An 18,816-nucleotide genomic window follows, 5' to 3' on the forward strand; every position below is an offset into this window, starting at 1 on the left:
TGAAACTAAACTATCTCTGATTCGGAATATTTTAATATGATGAAGCACGGTGTGAATACTTGAATATCCGAAATATATGACTTCTGTATTGATTTAACCTCTGTATCTTCCTGGAACCAGTTACTACTGATGAGACAGGAATAAAGGTCAAAACCCAGTCTGGATAGTGAACCCTCCCATAATGCATAGCAATATATGCATCAGAAAAGATGCTATGCATTATGGGATACAAAAACAATTGATGTGAAGTCATTAGCCTCTATATACAAGTAACCCAGTCGTGAAGTCACTTCAGGTGCAAACTTTGTTTGCTTACACTTGAATAAAGGATGAAACTAAGAATATAATTTTTCTTAAACGTTATATACTTTAAGCAAGCGAAAGAAATTCTACAAAGTTTTGGTTTCTTACAATCATATTTTTGCGCATTTTTAGAGGGAGAAAGTTTGGGAAATGTCTGACATTCTGTGATAAGAGGGTAGAAACCTGTCGGTGTGGTATTGAAGCAGAGCTTTTATCAAACCATCCCAATTCAACATTTCCCAACGCAGCTGACTTAACAACACTTGGCTCGACTAGCTTCTTTGTGGGAGCAGTGACCCCGAAGTGAGATTTTTTGGTCGTCTGCCCTACACGTCCTTGAATAAAATATATATCTTTGTGACCTCATAAGAAAGTCAATAACATGTTCGTAAGAAAAAAAAAAAAATTCAGGTTACAAATAAAGTGATTTAATCTCACAAAGTTTGTTTAAAAATTGTCGCATGTAAAAGAACTTAGATTATTGGTTTTAGTTATGGTTTCAAACTGCGTGTAAAGGAGACAGAAAATTAACTAAAATTTTAAAAGCATCTTTTTTTTTTAATTGGTAAAACAGAAAAAAAGTATGTTGCTTTAGATTAACATGGAGATCTTTGCCATGCTAATCTCAGAAACAATTACTTAGCAACATTTATTCACAAATAGGCTTACATTCTCTCTCTCTCTCTCTCTCTCTCTCTCTCTCTCTCTCTCTCCTATGCTGCATACTACCCAGGCATCGGTATTACAGTAGATATATTTTTAAAATAACAAATTATGTCTTAAAACAAATAAATCCTCTAAACCTTTTTATTCTCCAAAGCAAGTAGACCTCCATGTCTTATTCCTCACTTTTTGGAAATTAGTTGGCTTCTAGTACCTTTGTCATCATCAAAAGATTAGTTCAGATCTTTAACCGCCATGCATAGACGAAAATGAAAGAATACAGCAGAATGCAACTGCTACGTTCTCAGGTTCCTAATTCTAGTTAGTATTACAGTGCGAATATCAAATGAGCTTTATGAGGTTTCTTTTATTTGAGAGATAAAAAAAATGAGTTTCTCCTCAGAGGGAAACCCTAATGGGGAAAAAACCTTCTACAAACTTTTTTTTTTTTACCAGTGATACAGAAGTCTACTAACTATAAACCAAATGAAAAATAAAAGTCTAGAAAAACAAATCCTTTGATTAGTGAATGGAACTGAGCCTATAAAGCCTGCTCATCTGGCATTGTAGACGTTACCTATGTGTGACTACCACATATTAATTAAAAGCAATTAAAAATAAATAAATTCTCTAACACTACTCTTCATTCTCCAAAGAGAGAGAGAGTATTTTAGCTTCTTCTTCTTCTTATGTTTTTTAATCTTTAGGCGTCCTGGAATCCATCCTTTCTCGTACTCTGGGTGCACTGTTTTCTTTTCTTTTTTTTTTTTTTTAGCGACATACCAGATGAAGACAACGAGAATACAGTAACCCCTATTCTCACGTAGTCCTGATCCTAACCAGTATTATATGTGAATATGATCGTTTGTGTTCTATTTATTATTATTATTATCATTATTATTACGTAACACCTCCAAGGAGTCCAAGGACTCATCGTGGGAAGGCACACTGCTTGACTTCGCTAAATACATCTCATTCTTTCCAGCACTACTTAATTCTCCAACTACGACACAACTACCATCAATGTCATCTAACGCCCGTCATCACCAACAACAGTATTTTTTGTCTGTAAATTGCGTGTGTTCTGAAGGCCGATTTGTCTGTAGGCGGGATGAAAAACCAGAGTTTCCGGGAGAAAAAACTCTGTTAATACCGTATGGGATCGGCGAACTCACCTTCAGCCGAAAAAGCCTATATTAGGATTCCCCTCGTCAAGACGAGAATCGAACGTAGATCTTTTCCAATCGAGGGGTGCAATGTTCCGCTATTCTTCCAATTGCGCTACAGCGGCTTCTACGTCCAATTTTTCTGACTCGTGTACTGTAAAACCAAAGTGTCTTCCAGCAATTAAAAAATGGATTAAATTAAAAAATAAAAAATAGAGAACAAAATAATAAAGTGCCAAAATCGACTAATTGAGGGATCAACTGTAAAAAATAAATAAATAAATAAAATCATAGAAAATGTTTTAGTTTAGGGATGCACAATTTAAATGAGGATACGGGCCAAATCAAGTAATTTACACTTATTCGGGCTGTATTTTTTAAAACTTGAATTTTTAGGGAAAATTAAAATCTATATAAAGTTCAATAGATATGTTTATTGAAATAGCATTTCAATGTGATACATTACATTTTTTTTTTTGTATCACCAAATTTTCGGATTAATATTTCCAAGTAATAATACAAAATATCTGTACTATTGCTAAGTAACTGCTTTTGTAACTACTTTACAAAGTGACAAAATAAGTATTACCACAATTTACACAGACATGGGATAACACACATCGATTTCATGAGCACGTCCCTGGTGCGAGGTTGTGAAACTGACCAATCAAATTTTAGTATTTGTTTAGCGCACGCATTATAGTTGATTTCTGTTAAGGTGCAATGAATGTAAACTCTCGTCCTTAATAAAAATATTTATTTACATGAACAATAACAATATATGAACCACTGATTTTTTTAAATCATTTAATATTATATAAATATGTTTTCTTCTGTTTATTCAATTTACGCATTAAATCACTGAACGTGATTTAATGCGTAAAAAAACATCATATAGTTATCGTGATTTTTCTCATTGTTTCTTAATTTATAGAAACCGGTGTATTATTCAAGTCTGTCTTCCACTGAGTTAGCTTCAAACAATAACCAAAGCATATAATTACTCGTAAATGAAATAATTAAAATCTATTAGTGACTGTGAAACTGTTTGCAATATAACAGTAGGTTATAAAAGTAAACTGCTCTGTACGTGTTGTGTTTTATTGTTTTCTTTTAATTAATTTTCACAGCACTGAGTGTGAGGCTTAAAATATCATTCATTAGTAAAATCTAACAAGATATATTGCATTACAACATCATCATCATCATTGTAATGTTATTTATCATCCTTAATATTTCGCATTCCTTTGGGAAATGTTAGTGCTAGCTTTTAGATGGTGAGCGAATTATTAAAGTGTTTAATCTTGATTTATAAGAAAATGCATATATACATTTATTCAATAGGTTTTAACTATAATCACAAAGTGACAATCAGAATTCTGCTGCCGCTTTATGAAAAATAAAATCTGCAAATACAGATTTTTATGGACATTTCTTCTTCTACTGCTTCTAAAATGGGCAATGGACAGTAGATTTTTTTATGGCTGGATCAATGTATACGAATTAATGTGTGTAAGATTGAAAACTGCCCTACCAGCCTAAAACCGCGTCATCCTAAAGTCTTTATTTCGCTAAAGCATAATGAATTTATGCCAAAAATGAAAACCACCGAGTGGTTTAAGACATCATTTCTACGACAGAGTGTAGCCTTAAAAGTAATGTTGTTATTATCGGCTTCACTTGGTAAAGAACACTTAATAATTCTGAATATTTGATCGTACTTGAGGGCTTGTTCCCTAATGATATACGTTAAACTATCCACCCTTCTCGGCCATTTTCAAGCACAAAAATATCCATGTATTGCTAAAGTATAGAGCTGAAAGGCTTTTCGAAACTATATTTGGCTTTAAAATGTGTTTGGATCTGCGAGATCCTCAATTTTAATATTTAATTATTTCCTCTTTCTATTTCCTGTTTGTTATGCCAGTTTCTTAATTTATTTTTTGTTATTAACTGTTTGACTTGTTATTTTTCATTTTTCTCTTTACCCAATCAGCGATATCTGAAATATAACGCAAAATTAATAAATATCCATTCGAGATGAAGTCACCCTGTTTTCCCTAATCGAATTTCCTTATCTAGTGTTCCTGGATTATGTCTTAATCCCTGTTTCCTTGTTTGTTTTTCTGATATCGTACAATAACCCCATTTTAAACTGAAAAGAAAATGCTTACCACCAACTCTATTACCTCAATGTTTCGCATTCCTTTGAGAAAGGATTTATAAGAAAAGTAAATGCAGGTTACTGATTAGAAATGCGGGGAAATGTATTTCGCAACACAGAAGTGGTTTAAAATAATTCATCCACCGATTGTGTGCTATTTTAAGTTCCATAAGATGAATTCGGTATTTATTTTTCAAAGTTGTGGTCACTTTAAGAAGGTCCAACTGTAGAAAAGGGGAGGGATTAAATACAAACAGGTATGAAAATGATTCAAGGCAATAATAAATAAGATGCATTTTGTAACAGCATTCTCGTACAGTCACATAGTTCTTTGTCGCAAGAAGTATCTAAAGTCGTTAAGTAAATCTTATGAACTGCGTTTATTCATTTCATTTGTAACGTTGGTTTGCTATAGTTTGGTATGGATTTTTTCAATACATTTGTTCATTCTCAAATTGAAATGGATATGAACTTGGCATTAATTATAATGATCAATAATGATTCTCAATGACCAAATTTGAATGACTGCGTTTGTTGAAATCAGGACTGACGACAGCGGGTTTATCCCCACTGAAAAAATTTCTGTTCCCCCAGCAAGGATGGACCTGCTAATAATGACATAATACTATCGATAAAGACAAAACATGTGTCACATACTCTGGATTCAGCCCCCCCCCCCCACCTGAGAGTCTCGATAATATGCCTCACTTCCTGCTCTCGTCAGCTGTGGTTGAAAATACATCTGAAGCAACTAAATGCTAAGGCTAGCGTATATAATACTATGTTAAATGTGTGTGTGTGTGTGTGTGTGTGTGTGTGTGTGTGTGTGTGTGTGTGTCTTCTGATCTGTCTATCTATCATATATCTATTTCTCTCCCCCACTAGTTCTTCCAAACCTCGTTTTATTTATTTATTTACTTTTATGTATATCCCATCCCTCCTTTCTTAAGCCAGTATTATGAATCACCCAATACGAGAACCGATAGCTCCTTTTCTTTCTTTCTTTCTATCCCTGCTTTATTATGTAATAACCCTTCATTAGATAAATGTGCACGCAAATACACAAGAGATATATCACTTGAACCGTACCAGATACTAGCGACATAACATATCTACGTGCTTATCGCCTATTGTTTTAGTTCAGATTCATGTACACTCCAAAATCTACAAATGGCAGAATACAGTCGGGTAAATGAGGAATGACCAGTGGAGTGAAATGTTGTGTGTGTGTGTGGCGAGGGGGGGGGACATTATCGTGAGACTGTACTCCAACATCCAAAAAAAAAAAAAAACTTTTCCCAAGAACATATTTCTCGAATTAAACACGATATCACTATCCCTCAAATACTTATCTAAAACGATAAAAGGAAAAATACGGGATTTCTTAATATGGTAATTCAGCCTAGCAAATCAGACATGGAAGCCGCGGACATCATTCCATTCCATTCTCATAATACCAGACAACATTAGGTCAACGGTGGTTGCGTAGGTGTGACTCAATTGCAGAAGTGATCAACAATAGAACAAGCAACATCTAAAGTATACTCAATTGATAAGAAAGCAATTGTATTGAAGAGCAGTCAGGATTATCTAATATTCTGGTAGACATTTGAATAATCCGTGTGTAATCATTAGTGTTAACATCTTTGGCATTCCTAGTAGATTTTTTTTTTTTTAGGTTAAGACGATTATGTTTCTGATTTGCATATACCAGGAAAGACTAGAAGCGAAATCAGTTCAAGAATAAAGATTTGATCCTACATCCGGGTATTATCAAACGCGATGGGAAGTGAGGGATCATTTCTTACATTGAAATAAGATAAAAGAGAGGATAGTTTGATGGCAGATTTTTATCTTTTGAAATGGGAAAAATAGCTGGTAGATGAATATGAAAATAATTTTTAAAGAATGTAGGACGAGTATTAATTCTGAAGTACAATTTTTAAGCATAGCTAAGGAATACCGTCATTACAAGAAAATCTTTGGGCGAAAGTTCTTCAGGGTTCTTTTGTATTCTTTCTAATGAGAAACCAGTGGAGGGACGCAGTGGACGGTTCTTGGTATAATTGAGTTTTTTTTTTTTTTTTAGAAATAACAGGACCAGTTTAGATTTAGGTAAATATGGTGCACATCATGCATGTTAGAGTTAAGATTACAAATATTTGTGAAGCGGATATGAAAGTGTTTCTAGATGGAGGAATCTTTTTCGGATTTTTTTTTTTTTTTTGTCATATTTTATCATCATCATTTTGTTACATTTTGGCACTATTTTCGGAAGATTTTCTATTGATTTACAGTGTTATTAAAATTATTTATTATGCCCTTGCATAGTTGAAGTTTGTGGTGGAATTAAAAAGCAGAGGGTGTATGAACGACCAGCACGCATGTCTCCCACACAGAGAGAGAATGCTGTCTCCTATCCATTTCTTGACCTGAGCAGTATTCTATGTATACCACTTATACTAGGACTTTCTTTATGCAGGATTTTGCTGACAGCTCGATTATTCGCTAGCTTGTCAGGAGGCATCCAAATGTATTACCATGATCTGGAAACGAAAATAGAAACCACTTCAGGCCCTCCACCTATATGAAATAAAGTCATCTCTCAGCTATGGGTCTAGTTGTCGTTTCTTTCAACTAGGAATGTACGTTGTTATGACGGTAATACTAGCGAGTAGAGCCAACACCCCCCCCCCCCCTCCCCAAGTGTGTGGAAAGAGGACATGCTGCTAGAAGGTATCTGAAATTATATATTAAAAAAATAAACCAAAACTGAGAAAAGCTGAGTAAAAAATAATAACGTGTTTTGTTGCAATAATGTTTTGCGATATTGTGCTCCACATTACTATCATCTTACAGTGAATAAGTGGTGTATACATTTACAACAAATTAGTATTAAGTTGTAAACTTAATGCTAATTTTATTTTATTATTGGTTTCATTTCTTTTGATTTACAAAATAACTATCTCCTTAAAATTCAGTCAAAAAGTAGTTCTAACCTAAACTTTCTCTCAAGCCCTAATAACAATAATAGTTATGAAACAGTGAACTTAAATTCGGAAAAATTATACACTTAAAATATCAACATTCAAAACGCTTTCTTTCAAGAATACACTCACATGTTTACCAGAACACTAAACATAGTAAAGACAAAAATAACAACTCACTCTCACTCTCACCAGTGTTAAAAATAACCTGTTTTACACTATCTCGTAATACTAGTTTTCAACTATTTGCCTAAAGGGAAAACATGGAGTAAAGTTCAATAACATTTGGAGACGAAAACACTGAATTTTTACTTGCTTTGATTTTCCTATATTTGACTCGAAGTTCAAGGTTATGTTCAATGTCCTCGTAATATAGAATCCGATTCCCAATAAACAGCTAGACGGGTTTTTACGACAGTCTACCTTGAAGGTGACTGGGAGTATCTTGTAAAAGCATGTTGTAAGCCAGCGACATAAAATCAGTAAAATTAAGATATTATGAAACATATGAAGAGTGTAAGGAATCTTAAGGTTTGTTGCACGAAATTGAACGATCCATACTTAAAAAATTAGGCCAGGAAAAAAAATCACATCCTTCAAGATTAATTTAAATTATTGAAGTCAGTTTCCTAATATCGTATCATCATTATCATTATGAATCTTCAATCAGATCTTAAGTAATTCTAGTCTGGAAGAATTACTTAAGATTACTAAAGTGTCCTAGTGAAATGCATGCTTTGTGAAATTCATATTGTACATTTAATAAAATATTAATTTCTCACTACATCTGGATTCGACTTCTTCTTATTATTATTATTATTATTATTTTACAACGCTTTCTATCCACCGTCTACAGTTCATATTCCACTGTCTGCACTTTTGTCAACTACAGTAATTTTTGTTTGTTATATTTCATGGCTGAGTGTCTCACGAGCTCCTTAATTTCAAGACTCCAATACATCGCTAAGAGTGTCGTTTCTGGAGTTTGAGATGTTTCATCGCGGAGGCTCTGCTTTTCTAGATGATCCATGTTTGATAAATACTTTTGGTATCGCTCCTATGACAACAAGAACAACAACAATAATTTATTAATTATTATTATTATTTCTAATTGTTCTCTGTGTAAAAATTTTGAGGATTTTTAAAGAGGTTCTGGAGTATCTCTCACAAATATGAAAGGAAAAGCGCATTGACTAAATATATTTAGAATTTGTAGTAAATATGAAGCAGTTGATATATCTCAATGGTGGGAGATATATCACCTGCTGATAGAAAGGTCCCAGCTTTTTGAACTATTAATGTGCTGTTTTTATCATAAAAAAAAATATAGTCCGGCAGCGTGATATATATATATATATATATATATATATATATATATATATATATTTTTTTTTTTTAATTTGAGCTGAGCTGAAATTGACTAGCTTATCGTTTCCGCTGGTAGAGAATAGAATTAATATTGGCATTTTAAACATTTAATGCAGGTATTCTTGGCATCGTCTTTGTGTTCTTGAAATAAAAGTGAGGACAGAGTATGAGCATTAATACATTTATGAATCCTATTTCTAGTCAGAAAAAGAAATTCACTGATTTACAAAGAAAGAAGGGAAAAAATTAAGATAAAAATCAAAATCTCTTCAGACCTTACCATAACATGAAGATGTACTGTATGTGGCATAAAAATATCTATTGAGGTATCCATACTGGGAATTCTAATTAGGTAGAGATTTTCATTAGGACAAAAGCTTCCCTTTATGTATATTTCCATTAGTTAAAGAAATGACACGTGTTAACTGAGTGGTATAGATTTTACATTTTTTTTTTTTTCCATTGGGATCAGGAACATGCTGGATTTAGGTACATGCTAATGGAAGAGGGGTAAAAAGTAACATAAGCAGATCTGAACCATGTGGTTTTCATGGATAGCATTAGAAATATCGCTGTGGTTAGAAGACTTTTTGTCATTCACGTTACTCAAGACTATTCTTATCTCACGCTATTAAAACATTAAGGAAGGCATTGAGTGTAAAGCATTTAATAAAGTATGGATTACTATGGATTTTTTTTCTATAGTAATCGATGTTGAAGTTAGAGGGAAGTATAATTTCATTACAATGCTTCCTTCTTTCTAACTATTAATATTAATACTTATATTAATACCAAATATTATATCATTATAACACCGTCAGGAAATACAATGAATAGAATCAGAGATGGGTGGATGTTGCAATCATAATTTTCTGTTTAGGAGGCAAGTTTGTCTCCTGGTGGTTTTTTCGCCTTTGTAGGTTTGTGAGTTTAATGTATGAAGGGGAAAAGTCATAAATGGGAAACTATTTTGAAGAAATTATATTATGCTTCGTTTTGTGCCGAGTACTTTGGCTTTAGCAGAAATTTACGGCTTAAATAAAAACCAAGCCATAAATCCTAATTGCGCTTGAAATTAGAATTCCAGGTCGATCAGGATATTTTCACAATTTCAGTAATGCATTCAGGGAAAATATGGGATCTAAAAACTGGAAGCATTCATCCAATCACAGCAACGAAGCGCAAAAATTTATCGGATAATCCCATTTAGCATTTTAACTTATTGTGAAGCAATTCCCTTCAGTAGAAACAACGAGAATGTTGTCGCTGAAAAACGAAACTTTTATCAAAGTAAACAGTCATACATAATGGATTTTATAAATTTTAAATATCTCAATGTAGTTTATTTATTTTTTTTATATATTTTTTTATTTATTTATTTATTTTATTTATTTATTATTTTTTTTTGTGTTCCTTTGTACGTAGTTCAAAACAAGTATAACCATGTCCATGTAATAAAGAAGATCCAAAAAGTGATAGATTCCAGCAATGAACTTGCTTTTCTTAGAATAAAGAATCGATATATCTAAGTAAATCATTGCCGATTTTTCACTCGCACTTTGTTCTGTATTAACAAACATCAGAATGTTTTCCGATTCATGGCAAATCCAGTTTAAGTAATGTAGAATAAGTTTTTAGAGCTGATTTTGGTTTAACATTTTTTTAAATAATATAATACATCTAAGTTTTTGGAATTCAGAAACCTTTTTCTAAAATTTTTCTTTAATTTGATGATTCTTGACTTGAAAAACTACGGCGTTTTAAAATATTTAATTAAATATTTATTATTTGACTGACAACACAATTTAGAAGTATACAAGTAATTGCTGTTCTTAAATGACATTTAAAAAACAGGTTAAATTACAATCAAATACAGAAACATTAAAATAAACAGCACTTATTCATGAAGGCATCTTAGAACAAATTACTATTTTGATTATTTTTAAAAATCCACATCAGAATGTGGTTTATTGCAAGATAATAAAAATAGTAATTCACAGCAAATACATTTGTAACGCAGAGGAAAATATTTTAGAGCAGTTTAAAATATCTTTTATATGATAATTCAGCGAAACGTTTGGACTTAGAGATCTATTTATTTGATTTTTCTATATCTTAATGATTTTTGGTTTAAAGTATGCTTTTGTTGAACTCAATTTTCTAGAAAGACATACAGCAACCATTAAAATTAATATTACTGATTCGTGGTGTCCATATTATTGTTTTTAACTGTTGTAAAAAGAAAATTAAAAACGTATCGCATGTTCTACAATTTATAATAATATCTAAATATTCCATAAATGACCTAGATAAAGAATGAAATAAAATTCATATTTGATATCCTACTAAACCGACCCGTCATTCTCTATATAGAACACTTAGTTATTCTCTAGATAACCGAATTATGTACTTTATTATACAGTATTTATATCGATGAATGAGACTGTAGCAATGGGAAATCGTCTCAGCTGAACAAACAAGTTCGTTAATCTACATACACATTAAAAAAAAAACAAAAAAAAAACAGGTACGATTGCTGTAATAAATTGCTGTTGAAAAAAATAAAATAAAATAAATGCGTTATTTCTTTATATTGTTTCGAAAAATTTTGCCAAAGGATCTGTAAAACAGATGATTCGACGAATCTGGAAGTTCCAAATACAGTAATTAATTTCAACTTTCCGCCAAGCCAAAAAATAACTTCAGTGTGTGTGAATGAATCTACGAATCTAATACGTACATGCATTTGTGAAGCGGGAAAAAAAATGTCAGTATTTAACCATCAGGATAGTTTTGTTATCCATTAACTGATATTCGTAATTGTTGATATCTGAATTTTCTGTTGTAATAATTTCAATAAGTTTCTAAAAACTTTGTTGATTTCGGTTAATTTTTCTGCTAATTACTGAAATTTATGTTAAGTTCTAAAATGTTATGTTAATGTCCATTAATGTTTATGTTTTTTGCTAAAATTTCTGTTAACTTCAATTAAAGCTTTTTTTTATTTCAGTTAATTTTTTAATTTGTAAACTTTCTGTTATATACCATTTAGCTGCTCACATAAAAAAATATTTAAATAAGTGTAAGATCCTGAAGCTTATTAGATGGAGGAGAAGATCGACCGTGAGATGAGGTGATTAATACCCTTGGAGGGTAATGGATGGCAATGCTGTAGTCAATGAAGTTCTAACTGAGGCTCGTCTATTGCTGTTACCCTCCTGCCATGATCAGAGCTTTAATAGCTCAATAACACCTTATCCCTACACTGTCCTCTATAGATAAAGGGGAAGATGAAAGCATTCTTGCTTCACCCCTTTAAGCCAGTCGTTATAAGGATAAGGAAGCTTATTAGATAAGATTACAAAAATGGTTGAGGTGAATGAAATGATTGACGTGTACTTCTTACTAAAGTTACTAATCTTGCGTTTTGATTAACGTGAAATTTTTTTGTTGAATTCCGAATGATTTTTAGAGGTAAGCTTCTTCGTTTTTTAACTATTTTTGCACTTATATTGTCTAGCTGGTAGACTATTGCATTAGCCAACGCTTGGCATTGCTGGCAGTTCTCTACAGCTGTGGGATTCTCTACAGAAATTTTGCTGGCAGGTCTCTAGACCTGCGGGATTTATATTTGCGCTCATACGCAATTAAATCGATATGAACGTGCCTGACATGGACGTTGTCACTGACTTGTTTGACGAAGAGCCGGCTATCATACTCATTAATAAACTTCAAAAGAAGTTCAAACTGAAATGGCCTGCTAACTTGATTGATCCAGACATCATCGTCGACTCTCTTGACAAAGGACTAGCATTCACTTTCATTAAAAAGCTTCTTAAAAAATTTGAACAAGAATGGCCCGGATACTTAAACTTATATTCTTTACCCGAAGTTGATCATGAAGAAAATGAAAACTCTCCTCAAATGGAGGAAAAGCTCAATTTACTGTTGTCTGTCTCTAATCCCACTGATCAAGAAGAAACTCACGCTCGCAAGAAGCGAAAAACTCTCGCTTCTGAACCAACAAATGAAGTTGGTATGGACGAAGACTCTTCTAATTCAGACTCCTCCGCCTCTCCCAATGAGAAGGTTCTACCGATTATCCTTAAGTGAGAAGCAGAGATGGACAACCCTAAGAACCACCATGGCTAACCTACAAATAAATTATAGATTGGCCAAAAATGTAGATGAGGGCATAAAAATTCAGCCTGCCACGGTGGCTGATTATAGAAATCTTACAAAGGAGTTGGACACAAGAGGAATACAATACCATACATTTTCACTTACCTCCGAAAAAAAATCTGAAAGTGGTCCTCCGAGAAGTCTCTGAAGATATTCACACGGATGAAATAGTCACTGACCTCAACTTACAGGATCTACCTCCCATAAAGGTAAGTAGAATGTTTAGATCAAATAAAACACCTATGCCTCTAGTTTTTAGTAGGGATTCATAACATTTACAAGGATATTTACAATTTAAAGTCAATCTGTGGACTTGAAATCACCCCAGAACCATTGAGGAAAAGAGCATCTTCTGGGCAGTGCCACAGATGCCAGAAGTTTGGCCATGCCCAAAAGTTGTACAAAGCTCAGTACAGATGCTTAAAATGTAGCGAGAATCACCCCACAAACACTTGCACCAAGCCAAACTCCATCTCGGCTAAGTGCACTAATTGTGACGGTCCTCACCCCGCTAATTATAGAGGGTATATTCATCACTCTAAAAACAGATGGAACGATCCAAATAGTCAACCTACCTCATCATCTAGTGCGAGAGTTCCTGAAATTCAAGCTCCTCAGTCCTCCAAAAGTAAGAACATGACAACGGCTTCTCGCTCATCATTAATTGAGCCCCTTAAGAAAATGAATCTTCAACATCAAACGAGAACATACGTCGATGTGGCCGCTCCAAACAGATAGTACAAAACCAGAACCTAGCAAATCCACATTCAAATCTATCAGCTATTATCACCTCTTCTCTTGCAAATATGCTGCAGTATTTCAGCAACACAAACCCATCACTAAGTGTTACAAAAAGATTTTTACAGCAAACTCAATCCATATTATCTGCACTCTCTGATGCATAGGAAAAAAATCAAATCACTCCAGATTCGCTTAGGATTATCGCTTGGAACGCCAAAGGTATCAAAAACAAAGTGTTGGAAATCCAGGAATTCAATAATATATATAATCCAGATATACTTCTAATCAATGAAACTCACTTGAGGTCTGCTGACAACCTAAAAATCAGGTTTACAGAAACGACAGACTTGGGTATAGAGGTGGAGGTACAGCCACCCTTTATCAAAAACTATATAAACCATCATTCAGTAACCAACCCTGCAACCACCAACCTCGAAATCACAGGCATTAATGTCCTCACAAACTCAGTTGGAAACCTAAAATTTTTTGCTGCTTACAACCTCCAACAAAAACATTGTTGACCTCAGATCCCTGGCGTAAAAGGACCGGTCATCATCGCTGGAGACTTCAGTGCAAAACATCCTGCTTGGAACAGTAAATCTACCAACAAAAATGGTCGCATACTGTTTAACTACTCAAGTTCCAATTGCATAGCTGTGGCTGGTCCTTCAATACCAACTCATCTCAGTCCAATTGGCTCCTCCGACGTGCTAGATGTAATTGTCCTCCAAAATGTCAAATTGCAGTACAACTTGGATTCACTTGACGAATTAACCTCTAACCACAACCTTATTCTGCTCCAATTAGGCAATCAGAAGGGACTATTCCCTCCGCCTCACACATTCATACCTTGGGAAAAATTATCCAATGTACTCCCAAACTACTTTGGTCCTGTTCCGAATATAAACTCTGAAGAAGAAATTTATTCTGCAGTCAATAAATTTACTCAACAAATCAATGCAGCCTTATCATCTATCACCTCAAATACGCCTACTTCTAAGCCTAAAAGACTTCCAGAAGATATTATGAGCTTGATCACGGAGTAAAATAAGGCAATAAAAAGATACTCTAATACCAGGGCTCCCCAATATAAAAAGTGACTCAACCGGTTGAATAGTGCAGTGAGAGATGCACTGAAGGCCCGAAGAAACAAACTATGGGAAGATAAATTAGCTTCCATTTCACCCGGTGATCAAACCGTTTGGAAACTGTTGAGAAATATCAAAAATAAAAATAAAACTCTTCCTACTCTCAAATCGGATTTAGGCATAGTTCACTCAGATGCTGAAGAAGCCTAAACTATAGTCAAAAACTTAGAAAAGCAGTGCAGTCCTACATATGATAACCTGAACTTCAATCATATTTATAAAATCCACCGCCACGTCAGATACGTACTGAAACAGTGTGATACCTGTACCAGCCAACTCACACCTACTTCTCCAGCCGAAATCTACGACATCATACAAAATTTAAAAAAAAAAAAAAAAAAAAAATTCCTGGACCTGACGGCATCCCCAATAAAGTTATTAAACTGCTACCCCGAAAGGTCATCGTACATCTTACAACAATAATAAATGCCATGCTTAGATTCAAATACTTTCGTTATGCTTGGAAGTTGGCAGATGTGGTCCCTATTTATAAGCCTAGTAAGGACCCACAGCTGCCACAAAGTTATTGCCCCATCAGTCTGATTTCCAATTTGGGCAAAATCGCTGAAAAAGTCATCCTGTCCAAAATTCAAGTTTCTGTAAACAAGCTAAATATACTACCTATAGAGCAGTTTGGTTTTCGCAAACTCCACAGCACTACTCAACTGATCCATAGACTAGTTGAATACATTGCCACCAGCTTCAACTGACATTCAACTGACAACTGACAACCGGAGCAGTCTTTCTTGACTTAGAAAAGGCCTTAGACAAATTATGGCACTTTGGACTCCTATATAAGCTGATTTTAGCTGGCATTCCATTGGATCCGATCCACCTCATTCATTAAGTCCTTTCTTTCTGGAATACGCATGCAAGTTAAACGAAATGAGGCGGTATCTACACAGCGGCGGATCTTGGCTGGAGTGCTTCAAGGATCCCTCCTGGCGCCGATACTTTTCTCGATTTACATGGCGGACATCCCGCATAACCCGATGTCATCTATCATTGCTCTCTATGCCGACGATACAGCATACTGACCAGATCTCTTGTAACCGCATCTTGTTACAAAGAAACTACAAGATAACCTGCTGAAACTGGAACACTGGTTCTCCATTTGGAGACTGCAAGTCTCCAAATGGAGAACCTCAAAAAAGCAGTGCTCTTCTGTTCACAAAAAATTCAACATCTCCCAAAGAAGACATCTTTCTATTTAACATCAGGATTCCCTGGAAAACAGAAGCCAAATATCTCGGCGTATACTGCCAGACAGAAAAACTTACCTTCAGCCCGCATACAAAATCCTTATGTGCAAAGGTATCAAAAAGTCATAGCACTTATTTACAATATTTACCCTCTTATCAATAGGAACAGCAAACTAGATATTAAAATCAAATTGCTCCTCTACCAGTTGATGATTTTCCCATTATCACCTATGCGTCCCCCCCGCCTGGAGCCTTCAAGTCTTCATACTTCAAGCTCAAATATCATTAAACTGCAAAGACTGCGAAACAAATGCTTACGCATGATTTTAAATGCACCATGGTACATCAGAAATATTCAACTTCATCGAGACACAAATGTCCCTTATATCTACTTTTTCCTGCAATCTCTCGCAGTAAAGTACTTCTCAAAATCGTCCTCACATCCAAATGAATTAGTCCAATAAGCAGCAAATTATGATGAATCGGAATTATGCAAATATAGACGACCTAAGGCCATTCTAGTTCCCTTTCACGATCTATAACTTGCCCAACTCAGGCTGAGCACGTAGCTCATAAATTTTTCCCTACACAGTAACCGTATTAGATAGCAGGGATTAAAAGCATTATCCTTCACCCTTATAGACAGTAACGTTCTGCGAAGCTTATTATTATTTTTTTTTTATTTTGTTTTTCAAAGAAAGTAATTGGCAAACTTTGGATTTTTAACATTCGGTCCTATTGATACAATGCGCTTCATATTTTCACGTAAATATTTAATTTGTATTATTATTTAAAAACTATAATTAAACTATATTTTATCTAAAATTCTTCAGTAGTTTTTGCTCTTTTTTTTTTTTTCATTTTTTCACTTTTTCTCTAATTTTTCACTATTTTAAGAGGGATTAATCATTGATGTCGCATGTATTTGTTTAATAAAAATGTTTCTATTAATATGGAGATGATTATTGAGAGAAAGCTATAAAATATCCCGTGTGGTTTGTAGAACATCTAACCAATAGGATGCAGGATTCAAATTCCAAACCACAACAACGTGTGTGAAACTTCTCAGGTGATAAATGACTTTTTGTTTATCTATATCAGAACGCGACCTTGCTTGTTGGAAACCCGAAGTGACTTGAAATAGTTTCATGTTTGGTCAGTAAAGCCTAATTTTTGGATTATCTGAAAAATCATAATAATAGCAACAATAATAAAATGTCATTATTTGCAGAGAAATAAACGCACGAAAAGAGAAAATTTCACAGGAAAAAAAAAAAAAAAAAGGTTTGATTTTCAAATTGCTAGTTAATTAAGTTTGGCTAATGAGCATTTATGGCTTAAAGGACCTAAAAGCATTAACAAAAAATACAAAACAGTAAAAGACGAGAGCGTTTCTATTGATTTATCTTCTGTCATTTGTCTTCTTGGGTGACTAAGTCGTATATTTTGGCCCTAATTATGTTAAAATTCAGGAATCCTCTCAAACGTCTTCGGAACTAATGGAAACAGTTAATATTAAACCTCCAGTGTGTTCTCCACAAAATAATCTGATCAACCTCATTTCTTTACTAAATTAAATGGAATTTTTCTGAGCAGATTTCAGCAAAAGTCACATACATCTTATTACTCAGAAGTCAGTCCTTGAGAATGTACAAAAAAGAAGTCTTCTGATAGAAAGACAAGGTTATTTAAATGTCTTTTATTATATGGCGAAATTTAAGCTGATATTTGAAATGATTAAAACAGGCATATAATTCTTCCTCCTTATCATCAAGTTACCTATTATCAGAGTACGATATGAAAAGTTTACATTCTTACTAAATTCCTATCGACAACTTTTCGCCCAAGTAATATATTCCTGTCAAGATGCCAATATTGTCAAGTCCTAAATTTGGATCTGCTAACGCACTTTTTACTACATCAATACACCTGGATCTTTTCTTCCTCTGGGTCATTTACCGAGATTAGCAGCACTCAGACATTTTGGAATGCTGACAATGTCAAGTTGCTTCCTAATATCTTCATTTTTATTATGATTCTGTAATTAATGCCATCATAATATCCTAGTTTTTCTCATATCTCTCATATCTGTGGTCTCCAGTCGATGATCAACTATTTTATTTCTAACCTAACTCTCAGATACATAACTTAAAATTAGTTTAAACATTGTATTGTAAAAACAGTCATACTTTAAAATTCTGAATATTTTTACAAATTGTGTAGTTTGTACATTATTCGTTTTGGTTTCATAATACGTATTGTCGGCACTTGCGATGTGCACGTTATCGATGTTATTTTGTCAAAATGAAATGTAAAGCATTTAAAAAATTATGTACTTACTGAATTTGAACAGTTCTGTTACTTTCAGAAATTTTATTGTGGTTTAAAATTATTAAGTTGTGTTTTGTAAAGACATTCTCGTAACGCTAACGGAGACGACACGTCAGCCATTATACATAACTTCTTGCTTTACATTTTCATTGGAGTGCGCATGCCCGCCGAGGAGTTTGATGGATGATTGACAGCTGACAGAGAGAGCGTTCGGTATCGAAGTAAACAGAGGAAAAACAAGGGAGAGCTAATGAAGTTTAAGAACACAGACGGAGGGATTTTGTTCTTACGAAGTTTATTTAGTTGTATGTGACAATGGGAGGAATATTAATAGAAGATTCCGAAAAAAGGAATCGTAGAACTGTGAGCCTTTAAAGGAGGAGTTAATTAAGACCGTAAATAAGTATTGGTAAATAAAAGAAAATATTGCAATTGATGTTCTATATCAGGGGTGTCAATAACGTCGATCGCGATCTACTGGTAGATCGCATAATGCTTTGGGGTCGATCGCAAATTTATTTTGTCTCAATTTTCAAAATAATATATAGATGAGTCCGAATA

The sequence above is a fragment of the Typopeltis vanoorti genome, chromosome 1 (genome assembly GCF_054136105.1).
Source record: "Typopeltis vanoorti isolate ZY-2024b chromosome 1, IOZ_Tvanoo_1.0, whole genome shotgun sequence".
In the NCBI taxonomy this organism is placed as follows: domain Eukaryota; kingdom Metazoa; phylum Arthropoda; class Arachnida; order Uropygi; family Thelyphonidae; genus Typopeltis; species Typopeltis vanoorti.